General features: G+C 41.6%; 1 long non-coding RNA gene across 1 annotated transcript in view; it reads right to left on the bottom strand.

Annotated features, from left to right (window-relative positions):
• The window catches only part of LOC124556647, a 167,519-nt gene that overhangs the window by 5,599 nt on the left and 143,494 nt on the right, over window positions 1–18,426 (bottom strand). Inside the window, exon 3 of the long non-coding RNA XR_006968639.1 lies at window positions 7,020–7,246. This is a non-coding gene — a long non-coding RNA (uncharacterized LOC124556647). The remainder of the gene's footprint in view (window positions 1–7,019; window positions 7,247–18,426) is intronic.

The following is an 18,426-nucleotide window of genomic DNA, read 5'->3' as shown; positions in this document are numbered from 1 at the left end:
TACCAGAAGTTTTTTTTATTTCTTTTTTTTTTTTAATCAGTGTATGACTATATTATTAAGTACCTGCAAAGGACTTTCTTATTGACTATCAGTTTCCCCTTTGGAACAGGAGTTTAGTTTTTTCCCTTATAAATGAAAAAGTAATTTTTAAGTGTGCATTTCAGCTACATTTCAAGAGGAGCACACATTGTTCATAAAGTTTATATTTTCCACCTGCATTGACAGGTATGTTGTAGAACAAAAATTTGCAATTTGTGATCATTTGGTAATTAGCCCTTGGGTGTCCCCACTTGTATCAACAAATCACAGAACTGCATCAAGGAGTCTCATAGACAGTATCTCAAACTCCTTTGTGTGTAATTGCAATAAAACCAAATCATTCTCAGCTCCAAATAGCTTTAGAAAAAAATGATTCTATAAGAGCTGTGTAATAAGGGTCTAAAGTTCAAACCATTCACTTGAATAGTCACTTTTAGAATCAATTTAATTTTTCCACATTGATTTATAGATGTAGTTTAAATTTTTCTCCAGCTGTGTCTAAGTTAATTATTTCTTCAATGCAGAGAAACGATACACTGAAACTGATTCATCCCATGTCAACACTGTTTATGTAAGATTAAAAGGAATATGCGATCAGAAGGCAGCAAAATTGATAATGAATCTTACTTTTTAATTAAGTGTGTATAATCTGTACAATCAATAGCAGGTGTTTATACTCCTACTACCTACACAGATTAAGATATTGAAAGAATGCATTACAAGATAAAAGAAATTACTCAGATAGTCAAAGCAGTTGAAAATTTAATTATGATGGGGGCTGGAATTTGATAGTCAAAAAAGGAAAAATAGTAGGAGAACATGGGCTGGAAAAATGGATGAAAGGGGAATTCACCTGGTACAACACCGCACAAAGCACAATATAATCACTGCTGACATTACCTTTAAAAATCATGAAAGAAGATTGTATACCCAGTAGAGACTTGGAGAGATGCAAAGGTTTCAGAATGATCACATAATGTTAAGACATATTTCAAAACCCAATTTTAAACTGTAAGTCATTTCCAATGGCACATGTGGACTCTGACCATAACTAGACAGCCACTAACAAGCATTTCCTGAGTGAGAGCTGATTTTACGCTGAATTATAATACTCCTCCACATGGAATGAACTACTGGTTCATCAGTCTTCAGATTAAAACAGAGGAAATTGTAGAATGGTAGCAAATTATGGGGATGGGATTTGGATCAACTGGAAGAGACTCTCAAAGGGAGCATAAAGGCAATATTGCACTAAAACTGGACAAAAGAATACAACAGAAGATAAATGGGGTAGCTTTGAGAGATGAAAAACCAGGTCCAGCAGAAATCTTTCGATAACACATGAAATATTGAATTTAAAAGAAAATATAAGAACACAGCAAATGAAGCAACAAATGGAATACATACATCTACATACTGAGTGACAAAATGCAAAGTGACAAAGCAAGAATGCCTAGATTGCAACTGCAAAGCTTTACAATGGGAAGTGCTCCCTGACATGCACTTCACTGTGGTTTATAGAGTACAGATGTGATGTAGATGTAGAAGAAGACTTAGATGAAAATAAGATGTAATATATGATACTGTAAGAAAAAAATTGGCAGAGCAGTGAAAGACTGAAGTTGAAACAAGCCACATGGAATAGGCAATGAGGCAATGTAGAAACACAAGGAGCATACTGACCTTACAACTTACCTTTGAATGTAGTTTGCAGAAAGGAAAACCTACATTTGCAGCATTTGTAGATCTGAAGAAAGCTTTTGAAAATTGTGACTGGAATATACTCTTTGAAATTCTGAAGGCAACTGGGATAAAATCCAGTGAGCAAAAGGCTATCTACAACATGTACAGAAACCAGGCAGCAGTTCCTAGTCAAAGAATAAAAAAGGGAAGCAGTAACTGCAAAGGGAGTAAGCTAGGGCTGTAGCCTCCCCCTGATATTATTCAGTCTGTACAATAAGCAGGCTATGAAAGAAATGAAGGCGAAATTTGGGAAGGTAATTTAACAGGGGGAAGAAATTCAAATTGTGATGTATGACAGTGACATTATCAGGGACAACAAAGGATTTGGTTAAGTATTTAAACAGAATAGAAAGTGCCTTAAAAACAGGTTACAAGGTGAACATCAACAAAAGGAAAACAAGGAAAATGGAAGTAGTGTATCTGAATGAAATCAGGTGATGCTGAGAGGATTAGATCAAGAAATGAGACACTAATAAAAATAGATAAGTACTGTTATTTTGGCAGAAAAATTAGTGATGATTGCTGAAGAAGAGAGGATACAAAATGTTAACTGACAATAGCAAGAAAAGCATTTCTTAAAAAGAGAATTATGTTAACATTGAACATAAATTCAAATTTTAGGAAGTCTTTTCTGATGGTCTCAGTCTGCTGTATAGCCTTTTACAGAGGTGAAACATGGATGATAAACAGTTGAGACATGAACAGAAGATAAGCTTTTGAAATGTGATGCTATAGAAGAATGATGAAGATTAGGTGGGTTGATAGAATAACTAGAAAGGAAGTAGTGACTTGGCTTGAAGAGATAGACCAGTGAGGAGGAAGAGGAGGAGGAGGAGGAGGAGGAGGAGGAGGAGGAGTTTAAAGGGAATGAACTACTGGTTCATCAGTATCTCCGAATCACAAAAGAAACACATAAAAAGTGAAAAAAATGGGGACTTAGCTGCTCCAACTATATAAGCAAGTGAAAGAATATAAAAGGGTATGACGGTAGTTGTAACATGACAGGTAAAAGAAAATAGATATAACTCAGGCAGCATCTTCCACGAGAGGGTCATAAGGCACAACAAGGTGAGGGGGGAAGAAAGTAATCTGTGGTCGAATGGGGGGGGGGGGGGTACCTGCTAAAGGGGGAGTCTCTCCCTCCCACAACCACCCCTAACACTGGAAGTGGAGGGGTACTATAATTCAGTGTAAAATCAGCTCTCACTCAGGAAATGCTTGTTAGTGGCTGTCTAGTCATCCACAGGCATCTGAGGTATGCAAGCTGAGAGCACGCTGCAGATCGGCCAGCGGGGTGCACTCAACAACAACATGCGCTATCAGCAGTAGACTACGCCAACTGCAGTGAGCAGGATCTTCCTGATTCAGAAGGAACTCGTGCCTGTCTTGTGTGGCTCATGCATATGTGGCAAAACACAATGACATCTTTCCGACAGGCCTGGAAAGATGTATGCCACACTTTAGTGGACCCTTTAATTGCTCTCCACTTGTTTTAGGTCATAGTAGCCTGCCATTCCAATTCCCAGAACCCCAAAATATTCCATCAAAGTTGTAATTGTAAGTCTGTGCCCGGTATCCCGAAGTCAAGTTGATCTTCTGTAGTTTTGTCTTTAGCTAAATGGTCTGTGAGTGGAATGCCTATGTGGCTCAGTGTCCACATGAAGGCCACTGTCTTTCCACAGCTGTAGAGTCAGTCAGTAGGCCCCGGATCTTTGTGACCAAAAAATGTTTGGGATAGCACAGGGTTACACCTTTTAAGCAACTCATGGAATTGTTACAGATCAGAAAGTTTGTCATGGCCTAGGATTTCACATACTGCAAATCCAGAGATTTGGTAACCAACTCTGTAGTGTACACACTGCAGGCACTCTGCAGAGAGTGCTTCTCATGTCCCCTCACATGTGCAAAAGTGTAACTGATCCTGTTGTTGACTTCCCATCCATGGTGGATCAAAAGAAATAGGTGTTGGAGCGGGGTAGGATCAGTAGAATATCGAGTTGGACCCCATCTGGTCTACCCAGTTTTGGGCGATGCAGAAACACTTGGAGCTTTTTGTTGTGGAACAGAGTTGAGTGACATGTGTGGGTATGGATTTAACAGACTGGGACTGCATAACTTGGCAGAAACTACTGTCATCTAACCAGCAGCCGTGGGACACTGGCTTCCGCCAGGAGGCTGTCAACAGGACTCATATGGAAGGACCCTGTTGCCAACTGCATGGCACTGTGGTGAACTAGATCCAGCAAGCTCAGTATGGATGGTACTACCAACCCACAGGCAACACATCCATAGTCCAAGAGCGATAAAATCAGTGCTTTGTGAAATTTCAGAAGATCTGTGTAGTCCATGCCCCACGAGGAGTGACTACAAAAATGGAGAGCATTCAGCTTCTTTATGCAAGTTGCAGCCAAGTTAGCTTATTGTCAAACAAAATATCCAAGAATTGAACATTTTCAGTGACTTCAAGTAACTGGTCATCACGATTTTCTGGGTGCGGGTGCACAGCCCGGAGTCGATAAACATGCACAACTCATTATTTTGTAGGAGAAAATTGACAGTCATGATTCAGGGCTTAGTCATGGACTCTCCAGACAGCCCCCTGAAGTTAGTGCTCAGTGGTGTGCAGTGATGCAGAGGCATAGTACAGGCAAAGATCATCCACGTACAGTAACAGAGAGACTGTGGGGCCCACTTCACTTATGATACTATTGATGGCAATAGTGAACAGCATGATGCTCAGAACCAGTCCTTGAGGGACACTGGTTTCCTGTACTTATTTGTTGCTGAGAGTTGAACCTATCTGGACACAAAAAAGTCAGAAAGGTATGAAATTCAGGATAAAAATGGATAAACTGCCCCGGAAACCCCATTCATGCAGTGTGGATAAGATGTGATGTCACCAGGTGGTATCGTATGCCTTCCTTAGGTCAAAGAACACAGCAATCAGATGTTGGCAATACATGAAAGCATTGCACACTGCAGATTCCAAATGAAACAAGTGACCTGTAGTGGATCAGAAGGCCCAAAAGCCACTTTGGAATTGTGACATATGCCTACCGGCTTCAAGGCACTAACAAAGACAGTGGTTGACAATTCATTTGAATAGCTTACACAGCCAATTCATCAGAGAGGCTGGCCAGTAGTTAATTAAAATATGTGGGTCCTTTCCTGGTTTCAGGACGGGAATAATAATGCCTTCCTACCATTGAGAGGGAAATAATTCCTCCCACCAAATGGCAGGCGGCACTCAATAAGGTGTTTCTGGGTCAGGAAATGACTATGGCAATTACTGCAAGCAGGCACTTCAGCAAAGAGTGCTGCAAAACATTCGGCAAGTACCATGGGATCAGTGCAGATGTTATTATTGACAAGGATGCCAGGAACTGCTACAGGTGGTGGATGGCCACAAACGTGGCGGAGTTTAGTCTATATTTGGGATGATGGGATGTGGGATCACATAGTTGAGACGTATTTGTCCCAACACTCTTGATTTGTTTTCTTTATTATAAACCATGCTTTTGCTTGGAGTCTGTTGAATTTTATTAAATTATCCATAGAGGGATGGCACTTGTGCCACTGAAGTGCCCTGTAGCATTCCCTGATAGCTCTGGCTATATCTTAAGACTATCATGGCACTGGCACTCGTCACGATGAGCAGGAGGAGTAGGGTTTCATTGCTGCTGCAGCATGAGTAATAGTATCAATAGTATCCTGTACCAATTTGTCGATATCTGTCATATGACTGGCTGGAAAAGTGACTGTAGAGGAGAAAGTCAGTCAGTCCGCTTTCTGAAGTGACCAATATGGAGCATGTGCCAGATGTCTGCGAGTGGGGAGGGAGAGAATGGTAGGAAAATGGTCACTGTCACAAAGTTCGCCATGGATGCACCGCTTAATTGAGGATATGATACTTGGGGGGGGGGGGGGGGGTGTCGGGGGTTAGAATAGACCTTTATCAGGTCCTGATAAACTGATGCCAGGAGGCTAGAACAGTTTTACTGTATACATGGAGGCATTTACCACTCTTGCAAAACCTATGTTATTCCAGGAATATCATTTTATGTTGTCACCCTGTCACAGAGATTGCTTTTGCTATCTATGGCTCTCCAAGCATTCTAAAAGCTATCTTGTTACATTTTATCCATCTTTGAACATGCATTTTTTTCACAAAATTCTAATTTATATCTCTGCTGTTATTCATGTGGATGAAGGCTGCAGATCCTAGACATAGCTGTGGCAGTACCCTGAGTAACAGATAATATATTCTATGATTTTAATTTTAATGAATATTTTCTAATTGAACCCATAAGTTTAATTTATGAATCAGCGGCTTTATTTGTTTGATATCCATGGAGAGTTCACTTGGCAAGTTGTGTTACATGACTGCTGGTTTGGGAGATGGGTGGTGGTGGTGGTGGTGTGGCAGTGTGGTGGTGGTGGTGGTGGTGGTGGTGGTGGTGTGGTTGGAGGAGGGGATGGGGGGAGGTGGTTGGTATTTATGCAATGGGTGCTGCTTACATTCTATGCAGCGATCTTCCAGGACTGACTGTTTACCTGACATATGCTAGACTGCAAAGACAAGGGAACAGATAAAATTCATGACTTATGGAGATCAATATAACATGTTACGATACCCAGGAATAATCTAATTATGTTAGGTGGGCAGAATATTGATCACATCTGATGCTTCTCCATTATGCAGTTAATGCTGTCCAACTGTCAGTATACGGAGGAAAAGGGCTACTTCAGGGCATCTCTTCTGCCCCTTGATTGACATGGCAGACAAGTCAGAGACCATGACAGATTTTCTGCCCTGTATCCCTATTGCTGCAGAACTCAGGTACTGCTGTTTTGAAAACACCACTGCTTTGCCCTAGATAGCAATGACTGACGCATGCATATACAATTATGTATGAGTACATTTATGGTGAACACTAAGTGTCAGAATGTGTTCTGTTCATCTCAAGGCCAATACATCCGTAAAATGCCCCCTAGTTCACATAAGCCATGTGAAAATTAAGCATAATTCTCTCCTTCACGGACCATACAATTCTACGAAATTAAATTTACAAACAACGCTATTCAAGGTATTTTATGTTAACTGAGCTAACATTTACTTTATATTAAGTAATATGATTAGTAAGTAGTCATACTAAGTTAAATTTGTATTGTCTTAAGCAAGAAATGTTACCACTAACAAAGAGTGCTAAATTTATTACTTTCAGAGAGTTTATTACCACACTCGTCTGCCATTTGACCAAAAACAGCAACTGGGTCCCAGTGACGCATTTTGTACAGGACCATGGCTTTCTCTTCTCACACAGGCTGCTGTTGATGAAAAGTGTCACATCACTTAAAAGGTTCAGGACACTCTTGTTCTGGTCACATCGGACTGTCCATCTTCATAGCAGACAAGCTGAATGGATGGATGCACAGTATTGCTGCTACTGGTAGTTTTCCACATCTGGAGACAAGAGAAGAACAGACATCACACAACATTATGTTCATTACTAGAAGACATTATAAATACCACATTAGCAGTGGTCCAACAATGTTATTACTATTACACTGGAAAAAAGAACGCACACCGTATATCTTATTTTAGATCACATCAGATTTTCTTTATTTCGTAACTGAAGATAAAAACAGTTTTAAATGGGACAAGTATTCCTCATACGGTCTGCCACATTTGAAATGATTTGGCATGAAATTATATGGCAGGTGTCATTTATTAAGGAGAGAGGAGGGAATAGTCTGTCAAATACTTTTTTGAACTACCATACATTTAACTTCTGGGATTCTTTGACTTGGAGAAAAATTTTGGCTGTCTTATGGAGCAGGAATGTGATGAATGGAATGAAAAGACTCATATGTAAGTTGATATTAGAGTGTATAGTCTTGTATGCAACAGAGATCTGGACAACTAATCAGAGACATATAAACAAGCTGAAAGTATGAGAGATGGGGTTTTGGAAAAGGTCAGCAAAAATTTTCAGGAGAGACCACATAAGGAACACTGAAGTAATAAAAATGGTAGAAGTGGTAGAAGGAATATGTGATGCGATGGACCGAAAAAATTGCAGTGGTATGGACGTATAAAAAGAACGGAGGAAACAAGACTACCAAAACTGATATTGGGGTCATAAATTAAGGGAAGAAGAAGGTGAGGATGACCAATGAGCACTTGGCTCTAAAATGTAGAAGTGACAATGAGAAGATTTGGTGCAGAAGAGGATAAATAAGATCGAAATACATCTTAATGAGAGAGTGTTTAAGCACTTGTGTGGTACTCATTGCAATAAGTTTCAAGCGTATTGTTACATTCAAGAGAAACCTCTGTATTGAGGAAAGTGCATATATACACTCCTGGAAATGGAAAAAAGAACACATTGACACCGGTGTGTCAGACCCACCATACTTGCTCCGGACACTGCGAGAGGGCTGTACAAGCAATGATCACACGCACGGCACAGCGGACGCACCAGGAACCGCGGTGTTGGCCGTCGAATGGCGCTAGCTGCGCAGCATTTGTGCACCGCCGCCGTCAGTGTCAGCCAGTTTGCCGTGGCATACGGAGCTCCATCGCAGTCTTTAACACTGGTAGCATGCTGCGACAGCGTGGACGTGAACCGTATGTGCAATTGCCGGACTTTGAGCGAGGGCGTATAGTGAGCATGCGGGAGGCCGGGTGGACATACCGCCGAATTGCTCAACACGTGGGGCGTGAGGTCTCCACAGTACATCGATGTTGTCGCCAGTGGTCAGCGGAAGGTGCACGTGCCCGTCGACCTGGGACCGGACCGCAGCGACGCATGGATGCACGCCAAGACCGTAGGATCCTATGCAGTGCCGTAGGGGACCGCACCGCCACTTCCCAGCAAATTATGGACACTGTTGCTCCTGGGGTATCGGTGAGGACCATTCGCAACCGTCTCCATGAAGCTGGGCTACGGTCCCGCACACCGTTAGGCCGTCTTCCGCTCACGCCCCAACATCGTGCAGCCCGCCTCCAGTGGTGTCGCGACAGGCGTGAATGGAGGGACGAATGGAGACGTGTCGTCTTCAGCGATGAGAGTCGCTTCTGCCTTGGTGCCAATGATGGTCGTATGCGTGTTTGGCGCCGTGCAGGTGAGCGCCACAATCAGGACTGCATACGACCGAGGCACACAGGGCCAACACCCGGCATCATGGTGTGGGGAGCGATCTCCTACACTGGCCGTACACCACTGGTGATCGTCGAGGGGACACTGAATAGTGCACAGTACATCCAAACCGTCATCGAACCCATCGTTCTACCATTCCTAGACCGGCAAGGGAACTTGCTGTTCCAACAGGACAATGCACGTCCGCATGTATCCCGTGCCACCCAACGTGCTCTAGAAGCTGTAAGTCAACTACCCTGGCCAGCAAGATCTCCGGATCTGTCCCCCATTGAGCATGTTTGGGACTGGATGAAGCATCGTCTCACGCGGTCTGCACGTCCAGCACGAACGCTGGTCCAACTGAGGCGCCAGGTGGAAATGGCATGGCAAGCCATTCCACAGGACTACATCCAGCATCTCTACGATCGTCTCCATGGGAGAATAGCAGCCTGCATTGCTGCGAAAGGTGGATATACACTGTACTAGTGCCGACATTGTGCATGCTCTGTTGCCTGTGTCTATGTGCCTGTGGTTCTGTCAGTGTGATCATGTGATGTATCTGACCCCAGGAATGTGTCAATAAAGTTTCCCCTTCCTGGGACAATGAATTCACAGTGTTCTTATTTCAATTTCCAGGAGTGTATATATCACTCAAGAAACAGAGAATTGATTCATCCTATGTTAGTGTAAAAGAAGAATATGTACCTCTCTGCTACAGTTTGCATTGAACTTCACCATAATAGTAATGTTGAAAACTGAAAGAGGATTCAGGCAAGGAGAGTTCACATCACCATAGTAGTTCTCAGCTGTTGTAAAAGTGGTTTGCACATTCTTAAAATGTTTGGCTAAGAATGAACAGGAGGAGGCAGGAACTAGCAGATGCTGTCAGACAAGGCATGGGGTGGCTGGGAGTTTGGTTTAAATTATTGTCAAAATGGAGGCATGAGGATTCACAGGAAATAGACACTGGTCTGAAAATACATAATGCTTATCTGCAGGAAATGTAGCCTGTAACCCAAAATATATTGTCATGATCTCTCCACTGGCAAAATATTCAGCATATGTTCCCTTTTCATACTATTATACCTGGGAAAAGGTTGAAAAGGAGGAAGTGACCATGAGAAAATGATTGGAAAATCAGCAAAAGGTTAATATTCTGTGAGTGTGGAATGTTAGAAGACTGAATGTGGTAGGGAAGCTAGATATAGTAGCAGTTTGCAAGTTGAAGTGGAAATAAGATAAGGGTTTCTGATCATACAAATATAGGGTAATGTCAGTCACAGGAAGATATGATATAATAGGAGCAGGATTCACTATGAACAGGAAAGTAGAGGATATAATGAGTTGTTATTAACAGTTCAGTGACAGGATTATTCCTATGAGGATTGGCAAACAGTCATCACGAACAACAATAATTCAGGTATACTTGTAAACAGCAAAAGCAGAAAATGAGAGAGAGAGAGAGAGAGAGAGAGGGCATACAACATGTAATTCAGTATATAAAGAAGATGGAAATATAAAATTAATGGAGGACTGGAACACTATAATAGGAGAAGGAATAAAACATAGAGTTACAGCAGAAATACAGAAGGAAGAAGAGAAGGAAGACTGAGTCCCACACTAAATTTCAACTAGTAATACCAATAGCAAATACAATGTTCAAGACTCACAAGAGGATGAGATATATTTGGAAAAGGCTTGGAGAAATGGGAAGATACCATCTGGATTACATCATAATGAGGCAGAGATTCTGAAATCAGATGCAGGATTATAAGGTGCACCACGTAGCAGATACAATTTAATAATGATGAAGAGTAGGCTGAAGTTGAAGAGAATGACCAGGAAAAATAAATGTCTAAAGAAGTTAGATACTTAAGTACTCAAAAATAAGTATGCACATATGAAGTTGTGAGATTTTACATAGTATGATAATGAATACCACAGTAGGCAGTTCAATAGAAGAAGAGTTAACATCTCTAAACAGGGCGATCACAGAAAATGGGCAGAAAAACATAGATACAAGGAATGTAATTGCAATGAAACCTTGTGTAACAGAAGAAATACTTCAGATAATTGATGGTAGACTGAAATACAAAATTGTTCAGCAAAATACAGTGATGCAGCAATGTAAGTCACATAAATTACTTAGGAATGAAATCAGTAGGTAGGGCTTGGAAACTGAAGTGAAATGATTGCAGGAAAAATGTGAGGATATAAAAAAAGAAATAGTTGTTGGAAGAATAGATTCTGCACATAAAGAGTCAATAAAACGTTCAGTGAAATCAAAAGCAAAGGTGTCAACATCAAGAGTGCAAAAGGAATTTCACTGTTAAATAGAGAACAGGGAGCAGAGAGATGGGAAGATTATGCCAAAGGCCTCTAGGCCTACGTGATGGAGAATGAAACAAATGGATTTTGTTACGGGTGTCATCAGAAATTTTTTCATTTCTCAAACGGCACGAGAATTTTGTAATGAATAAAAACTCTCTACTCCAGATTTCACAGAATGCAGAAGGGATAGCTGACTTTTTTTTTGGAATTCTGTAAATCACTGGGGAAACAAAATTGTTCAAGTTAGCGTGTAGAATCTATGACACTGGAGACATGCCATCAGACTCAGAAAAACAACGAATTTGGCCCTTGGAAAGGTAAATGCACCATAGGTACACTTCTGACATTGAGCTTGATGATGGAAGCAAGACTTAAAAAAGAAAAAAAAATGCAATTTCATAGGATTCCTCGACCTAGAAAAACGGCTGAAAATCTGAAATTGAGCAGGATGTTGAAATAGTCGTAAAAATAGGTATAAGCTATGGGGAAAGATGGGTAATATATAATAGGCTTATGTACAAGAATCATGAGCAGGAGGGCCGTTTCCAGAGATTTTGGTAATTTATTGTACAGTTTTATTCCTTTGTAGAAATTGCTGTTTTGAGTTTTATGTTTATTTTTTCTTGGTAAACGTAAGTCGAGTCTAGCTCTTGTTCCATGGTGATGGACAGAGATATTTGTCCAGTAATTACCATTGTTATTTTTTGTGTGTACAACTGACTGGTAAATGTATTCACACGAGGCAGTTAAAATAACCAGTGTGATAACAAAGCTTCTGTCATATAAGTAACACACCTTGAGGTTATGACAACTTATGCACGTTCCAAATTTGGTTTGATTTGAACGAATAGCTTTTGAGAAATGTGTACCAAGGTTAGTATGGTCAACCATAGGAAGTACGCTGAGGACAAGGTTCCCTTACGCCGGCGGCGGTGGGCGAGCGGTTCTAGGCGCTACAGTCTAGAACCGCGCGACCACTACGGTCGGAGGTTCGAATCCTGCCTCGGGCATGGATGTGTGTGATGTCCGTAGGTTAGTTAGGTTTAATTAGTTCTAAGTTCTTGGGGACTGATGATTTTAGAAGTTAAGTCCCATAGTGCTCAGAGCCACAGGGTTCTCTTACACAACAAACATGTAGTTCGAATGAGTTGACTAGTGAAGTGGCTTGTTACTTCCCGCAGTCTACCAGAACTGTCATTGTTGATAATCGTCCTTTACGCTGCTTTTTTATGATTTATATTACGGATCATTATGTCTGAGAATAAGCCACATAATGACTGTTCCACTCTAGAAAATTACTTCCTCGTTATACTTCATGTTAGGAACACGGATGCATGGAATTATTCAGGAACAACTGCAACATTCACTCAACAAACGCAAAAAGTGGAAAAATCTGCACTTTGGCAAGATTTCCTTGACAATTGAAAATTGTGCCTTACACTGGAGGCTGCGTTTTATAAGTGTTCCAATACCAAAAAAGAAGAAACCAATAACAACTGAGTAATAAGTATCAGAATTTCAAATCCAAGTTGAAATGCTTCCTTGCATCACATGGTTTTCTTTGCTTTCTTTTTTTGCGAGAATGAAAATTTGCAAGACTAAAATGAAAGCCCTGAAAAATAGCCTCACACGTATTAAGTTTTATTCGCTGGTTGTACGTAGTGAACGCTTGCTGTAAGATGGCACACCTGACAGATTGGATCGGACAAAAACTTTACTATCTTACTGCCTTCTGTATTTACAGTACGTAGGTGTGTCATATTTCACACTAAATCCTTCTATTGTCCCACTTGGTCAAATGACTTTGCAAGTAATGCAGACAGTCATATCGCTACAGGTCAGAAGATTGTGACACACAGAAATATGTGAACATCTCGTAGGTGGCGCACTGAGTATTCTGGAGGAGGCCAGGTTAAACCCTTGTCTGATCGTTCAGATTTAGGTTTTCCATAACTTCTCTAAATCGCTTAAGGTAAATGGTGGCACAGTTCCTTCGAGAGTGCGTGACCTATTTCTTTTCCCATCCTTGGCCAATCCGAGCTTGTGCTCCATCTCTAAAGATTCTTTTTTTCCTTTTAGAACAGAAAAAACAATCTTGGATGCACAAGATAGGTGCAACTAAAACTGTTTTTCTGTTCTAAGGATCTGTTACGGTTGCTGTACCAGTGCCACTGTGGCAGTCATGGAGTGGAGTGGTTTTAATTCTTTTTTTCCTTGTAGTGGTCGTCTGGTGATGAGACTGTCTAGTGTTTTAACTTCCGTCGAAGGCTATGGCTCCCCTTGGCCACGATAACCAGTTTAGGGCCTGTATGTTACTGCCAGACACACTCTAGTTGTTTCACGCCATTCTTCTCAGCCCATCCCCCTGCAAATGGTTCCTGATAGTCCTTGCGGACACGCTGGGGCAATTATCTCTCTCAAGTTGTTATGCGGTCCATGTGTGGACCAGATGTAGCTGATCGCTGGATGCGAAAGGAGTTTCTATTCTAGGTCACGTCTTTAGGGCGATTAATGTTTTAATTTTCACTAGTGTACCGCAAAAGGCTTCATTTATACTTCTCTTATTTCTTCGCTTTAACTTTTCTCTTCTCTATGTGAGGTTTGGCTTTTACAATTTCGGTTTTTTCGTTTCGTGTTTTACAAGATCAGACAATTTTTAATACGTATTGCACCATACATAATATAAGTGCAACGGACAACTGATATATCTTGCCGTGATTTAAATATGAGATTTCCTGAACGTTGTCGAATGGCTAATTAATCGGCCAAGAATAATGCGCTGTAGTCTATGTTCCATTTCAGCATTTGAAGCAATCTTGAGAACACAGGATATAGTGACAGCAGTTATACCTCTGAATCAAGACGAGAACAAATTCGAGGTGGGCGATTTCATTATTTTATGTCAGATCAGAATTTGAGATTACCTACAGAAAACTCAATACGGATACACATCATATTTACTGGATGAGAACTCTACTGAACACATATGCGGTTTCCCTTGGGTGACATTGAAAATAACATCAATCCCCTCAGCTACATCCAACGAAATTTGTCGTGTTCTTGTTGGTAATAGATGGTAATACACACGCCCATGTCTACTAGTATGTGTTGTGTTCCTCTAATAGGACAGGTTGCTTCTATAACAACAACAACGACTACTATTACTAGTACTGCTATTCTGCCATCTCTTCCTCTCAGTGCTTCTGGAATTTATTGACAGAGCGAACTGAAAACGGTTGAGCACTATCATTACTTTAATCACGCTCTTATTGACAGTTGCCACTGCCACTTCTTTAGCCTACAGTCTGGAACCGCGCGACCGCTACGGTCGTAGGTTCGCATCCTGCCTCGGGCATGGATGTGTGTGATGTCCTTAGGTTAGTTAGGTTTAAGTAGTTCTAAGTTCTAGGGGACTGATGACCTCAGAAGTTAAGTCCCATAGTGCTCAGAGCCATTTGAACCATTTTGAACTTCTTTAGCAGCTTGAAAATCCGTTATTTTGTGGGATTTGCTGTCCACGAATCAGCACAGTTTAAGAAAGCATCGTTCGTGTGAAACTCAGCTTGCCCTTTTCTCATATGATATACTGCGAACTATGGATGAAGGGCAACAGACAGATTCCATATTTCTGGATCTCCGAAAAGTATTTGACACTGTGTCCCACCGCAGACTATTAACGAATGTACGAGCGGTTCACAGAAATGCTCTGAGTGGCTCGTACATTTCTTAAGAAATAGAATCCAGTATGTTGTCCTCGACGGCGAATGTACACCAGCCTGGAGTGTCCAAGGGAAGTGTGACAGAACCGCTATTATTCTCTGTATACATAAATGATCTGGTGGAGAGGGTGGGCAGCAATCTGCTGTTGTTTTCTGGTGATGCTGTTGTGGAGGGGAAGGTGTCGCAATTGAGTGACTGTATGAAGACACAAGATGACTAAGACAAAATTCTAGTTGGTGTGACGAATGGCAGCTATCTCGAAATGTAGAAAAATTTAAGTTAATGCAGATGAGTAGGAAAAACAAACCCGTAATGCTCGAATACAGCATTAGTAGTGTCCGTTTAGTCACGTCGGACTGCGGTAGGGAAGATGAATGGTCGAGTTCGGTTTATTGGGAGAATTTTAAGAAAGTGTGATTCATCTGTATAGGGCACCGCATATAGGACGCTAGTGCTACCTATTGTTAAGAAATTTACCTGGTCTGCCATTTGCAGAATTTGCCGCAGATGAAGTAACTGCAATGCAGAGAAAACTAGAAACCAGTATTCCTTCATTTATTAATTCATTTTTGCGCGTTTCGGCAGTCTGCTCATGTTCGTTGCAAGTCAACCATGTAACGATGTAATCTTGATTTTGATGATGGCTAATGGCGGAGAGCGTAAAAATGAATGAATACATGAAGGAATACTGGTTTCCACATTTCTCTGCATTGCAGTATCTTCATCTGCGCCCAATTCAGCAAATTGCAGACTACGCAAATTATTCACCATGGTCACCTTCCTCCTTGGTGCAGTAATGGCATAGCCTTTTTGTCTGTTCTTGAGTACTGCACGAGTGTTTGGGATCCGCACCAGTTTGGATTAAAGGATAACATCGAAGCAATTGGAGCCGGCCGCTGTGATCGAGCGGTTCTAGGCGCTTCAGTCCGGAAGCGCGCCGCTGCTACGGTCGCAGTTTCGAATCCTGCCTCGGGCATGGATGTGTGTGATGTCCTTAGGTTAGTTAGGTTTAAGTAGTTCTAAGTATAGGGGACTGATGACCTCAGATGTTAAGTCCTATGGTGCTTAGAGCCATTTGAATTTGAAGCAATTGGAGGCGGGCTGCTAGTTTTGTTACCGGTACGTTCGGCAACACACAAGTGTTACGGAGATGGTTCGGGAACTCAAATGGGACTGCATGGAGGTAAAGCGACATTCTTTTCGAGAAATACTATAAAAAAAATTAGTGAACCGGCATTTGAAGCGGGCTGCAGAACGGTTCTAATGCCACAAACATACATTTCGCTTGAGGATCACGAAGATACCATAAATTAGGTCTCACACAGAGGCATATAGAGAGTCGTTTTTCCGTCGCTCTTTTCGCAAGTATAACAGGAAATGAAATGACTAGTAGTGATGCAGGATCCATACGGTGGCTTGTGGAGAATGTATGTAGATGTAGATGCAGATGTACGGTTTGTGTAACTCTTCGTAAAGTTGTTCTGTCTCATCAGAAAATGAACACGCTGATGCATCATAGTTGAACGAAGTGCGTGGAGTAGGTTTCGTTTATTTCTAAATCAAATCTTACTACGCTGTTTGAGATACCTTCAATACTTTTATATATATATTTTAAATTTCTTGTTTACAATAAAGTCTATGCCAGAAGTTCCTTCCTACTCTCTGCTACTGTTGTAAAAAAAGTATCCTGGTACTAATTTAATTTAGTTTTTTGTTCTTTCGTTACTCTTATGATAACTCTAAAGTACCCTATTTAATGTTATTTAACTTCTTTTTTAACTCCATTACACTACAATCGGATAATGAAGTTCTTTAAATTATTCTCCTTAAATAAAATACAGGCAGTTGGATTTCTAAAGGCTCATGTCACTCTCTTCAGCTAAACTTGACGCAGCAAGGTGTGGGCGTAGAGGTAGCTGGGCATTCCCCATGGCCCAAAGCCATTGAGTCCCTCAAAGTCACGTAGCCCCTATTTTAATGATTTCTCTCTCATGGGGGACCAATGTTAGTAGAACTTTTTGAAAGAAATTTTCGCCGTCTGACTGTAAATTACTATTCATTTATCTCACACAACCGTGAGTTCACCTTTATAGTCATTTTCAAGTGCAATATGAAATACCACAAAATGTCCGACGTATCTAAATGACTTAACATCGTCGAACTGAGACATATATATGTTTATGTCACTTCGACGATGACATGTCATTTAGGCATACCGGACATTTTGTAGTATTTCATCTTGCATTTGATGATGGCTAAAGCCAAAATCATGAGTGTGTGAAATAAATGAATAGTAATTTACAGTCAAATAGTGGACATTTCTTTAAAAAATACACGCTATGTTATTTCACTTCTGTCGGAGTTCATACATTCAGTAACTCTCAGGTGTCAGCAATGTCTCCGCCAACCGCAACCTGTGGGTGCTCAAAGCTTGGCGAGACGTGTGAATAACACCAGTGCTGTATGGCAACCCATACCATCACGCCGGGTGATACGCCAGTATGGCGATGACGAAAACACGCTTCCAATGTGCATTCATCGCGATGTCGCCAAACACGGATGCGACCATCATGATGCTGTAAACAGAAACTGGATTAATCCGAAAAAATGACGTTTTGCCATTCGTGCACCCAGGTTCGTCGTTGAGTACACCATCACAGGCGCTCCTATCTGTGATGCAGCGTCAAGGGTAACCGCAGCCATGGTGTCCGAGCTGATAGTCCATGCTGCTGCGAACGTCGTCGAACTGTTCGTGCAAATGGTTGTTGTCTTGCAAACGTCCACATCTGTTGAGTCAGGGATCGAGGCGTGGCTGCACGATCCGTTACAGCCATGCGGATAAGATGCCTGTCATCTCGACTGCTAGTGATATGAGGCCTTTCGGACCCAGCACGGCGTTCGGTATTACCCTCCTGAACCCACCGATTCCATATTCTGCTAACAGTTATTGGATCTCGACCAACGCGAGCAGCAATGTCGCGATACGATAAACCGCAATCGCGATAGGCTACAATCCGACCTTTATTAAAGTCGGAAACGTGATGGTACGCATTTGTCCTCCTTACACGAGGCATCACAGCAACGTTTCACCAAGCAGCGCCGGTCAACTGCTTTTGTGAATGAGAAATCGGTTGGAAACTTTCCTCATGTCAGCACGTTGTAGGTGTCGCCACCGGCGCCAACCTTGTGTGAATGCTCTGAAAAGCTAATCATTTGCATATCACAGCATCTTCTTCCTGTCGGTTAAATTTTGCGTCTGTAGCGCGTCACCTTTGTGGTGTAGCAATTTTAATGGCCAGTAGTGTAATTTACAAACATTTCGTGCTAACTGGCTGAGACACGATGAAGTAAAGTCCCCTGTCGCTGTGAAAACCATGTCACTGCCATCTAGAACCATGTCACTGCCATCTAGCGGTGATAGGCTTACAAACATTCTCTGGAAGTCTATGCC

The sequence above is a fragment of the Schistocerca americana genome, chromosome X (genome assembly GCF_021461395.2).
Source record: "Schistocerca americana isolate TAMUIC-IGC-003095 chromosome X, iqSchAmer2.1, whole genome shotgun sequence".
Lineage (NCBI taxonomy): Eukaryota > Metazoa > Arthropoda > Insecta > Orthoptera > Acrididae > Schistocerca > Schistocerca americana.
Note: the sequence above shows the minus strand (reverse complement) of the source record. Positions and strands in the feature narration are given on the sequence as shown.